Consider the following 2,962-nt stretch of genomic DNA (forward strand, 5'->3'; position numbering starts at 1 on the left):
CATTAGCATTCCTAAGGTCACATGGGATCCTGTTCCAGCCAATCAGTAGATATAATGTAGAACTCCGGTCCACCTATTTCTCCAAAACCCCTCCTTCTTCCTCCTTCTCCTTTGCGCCTGTCAGTCCAGCAGCACTGCTAGTCTGTGGAAGTCACCATAGCAACACAAAGAGATTTAACCCTTGTGTGGTGCTTTGATGGTGCCTTGCTTGAAATGAGTGAGCTCTAATGGGCCATGCAAATGCATTGAGCACAATCAAAATAAACACTTCTGGTATAGAGAAAGCAAAAGAGATTGAAAGGTTTTTCAGGTTTTTCTGATGGATACATTTCATATTTAATAAATTGTACCTGCCTGAGTCTGCAAACTCTCTTATTTAAAAAAGAAAGGAAAAACCTATTGTGTTTTTGATTTAACAGTTAAATTAAAACAAATGTTTATTGGGAAAACAGATTCCTGGACAAATAATGATTGCATTACATCCCGAATGAGTAATTTTATACACATTACTGCACATTTTTAACTGCTTTAATATGATTCGCAAGTGGTGTGTAATACAACTATATAATATTGATATACAGGTAATCTCTACTCACAGTAATAAGTAGCTTATTATACATTTAAATATACTTTTTCATACTGATTGTTTCATTTTTGTTTTTTGTTTTTAGATTTTTTGTGTTTTTGTAGATGCTTTCTGTTTTTATCAATGATAAATAAGTATAATTCTAAGTATGCACATTTATAATTAGAATGTGGGTATAATTATGATAATAAATATGCCAGGACTTTTCTAGCACACTTAAATCATGTATATAATGTGCCTTAAAAATATCATTAATCGATATGAATTCAAATATCATGAATCGATAAGAATTCTTGCCATGTTGGGATTATTATTATGAAAGTCATTTATCAAATTTGATAAAGGCAAATTTGCAAATTTGATAAAAAAAAAAAGACAATATTTTTACAATTCGCATAATTCCTTTACAAATAATTGATAATTTATTGTTTATTTCTGTGTTATTACACACTTTTACATGTGACATAAGGGACTGTGGCCTGCAATTTGTGTTTGGGGGAGGGTCTGTGTGTACTGTGTGTTTCAATGTATGCAAATGTATTCAAATAATGGGGTATAAAGATCTTGTAAAATGCAGGCTTTTTGGTCTGAGGGTTAAGCTGATTGGTCGAAGGGCTTATTTTATCTTTTTTGATTGGTCCTTAGGGTGATGGTTTTGTGTGTCTCTGTTTATGTGTATGAGGGGGAGGTGTGAGACATTTAAAAAAAAAAAAAATATATATATATATATATATATATATATATATATATATATATATATATATATATATATATAAACTTAAAAAAGATTGTGTGTGTCTGTGTGTGTGTGTTTTACATAATGTTTGCAATGCATATTACTTGCAAAAATGCATTTTTGTAACCCATAGAAAAAGGAGGTGAAAAAACAGGCATTTAATGCAGAAGCTTAATTTTAACATTATTTTTTTAAATAACATTTTAATTCCAAAAAACCCAACCATTTATTTCCTGTGCAAGCTCTTGACCCTATTAGCATGAGGATATACTGTAGTTCTGATGGTGACTGCCAAATTGCTCTGGATAAATGCGCTTAACCATGTAAATGTACATTCATTTTTCTTGCAATCCATATTACGGCAGCACAGTGGAGTGGTGATGAGTGAATTCTCCAGCCGAATAAAAGTTCATTTTCTCTCCATATCCTGCATGCTATAAATAAATGGAAATAAAGGACTGCAGTCATCACTATGGTAATGCTGAATAATTCATCTGTAATATTCTGTTTGACCAGTACTTAATTATATAGTCCCCAACAGCTCCCCAGGTACTGAGCTTCCGGACACAGTGATCTGCTGCCTTAACCTCCTTTCCAGTAAGGAAGTAATTCCCATAAGCCCTGTGGTGGGAGGTTGGGGGCATTCGCCACAGGATCACATGTCACCTGCATGGTAGATTTGATAGTTGTCAACCGGAGGAGCAATGGGCCTTCAAATTGACGTGAGCATCATATTATGTGGGGATGTAATAGAGTATGCATAATTCATAGAAAACTAGATTAAATATTTATAGGGGTGAGGGGTCTCTGTGCACCATGCTCATCCCACTGGTACAGTCACGCTGCTGAGAAATGTCTTCTGCCAAGCTGAGGGTCGTTTCTTTATATGCTTAATACTCTTTGATAAAGTGGCACAGTTTGAATATTATATTAACATTTTAACAACAGAAACAGGTGCTCATAATAATAGAAAGGAAAAAAGGAAACAAAAGCATGAGTATGCAGGTGCATGGACTGAAGACATGACTATAACTACATTGACTTTAAGTGGATCATGTAAGCCACTTGCATACAGAGCATTACTCAGCTTAAAAAAGTCTTACTTACTCATTCATACACGTCGGATAGCTCTGTGCTAAGAGCAGGTGTTACCTACACTTTCTTTCTGGATCTGAATGGTAGTGTGAGTGGAAAGACCAAAAGTATGACAGTGGCTGTAAAACTATGTACACAGACTGCCATCTAATGGTCAGTAATAGTATTGAGTTAATTTCACATAAAGTGATTTTTTTTTTGTTTTGTTTTCCAATCTGTCTAATTTAAAAATCAGTACATAAAGTGAACAAAACTGAAGATGCTACATAATTTTGCAATCATTTGGTACACTTTAGTTGTATAAAGGTCACATATGATGGCTTTAATAGTTAAGCATTTTGGTCATCTTTCTTTCTGCTGCCAACAGTCTGCCCTGACCTCCGAATAGAACTTTTCCAATTTCCTTTCCCTTATCTTTCATAATGAACAGCTGAAGAATGTTTATAAAATGGATTTTAGACAGTCCATGCTGTTGCCAGAGACCAAAGGAACTGAGAATAGATGTCCCAATCAGCTAAGAAATGGAATTTGTGTTAATGTAGAGA

Source organism: Tachysurus fulvidraco, chromosome 5 (genome assembly GCF_022655615.1).
Source record: "Tachysurus fulvidraco isolate hzauxx_2018 chromosome 5, HZAU_PFXX_2.0, whole genome shotgun sequence".
NCBI lineage: Eukaryota > Metazoa > Chordata > Actinopteri > Siluriformes > Bagridae > Tachysurus > Tachysurus fulvidraco.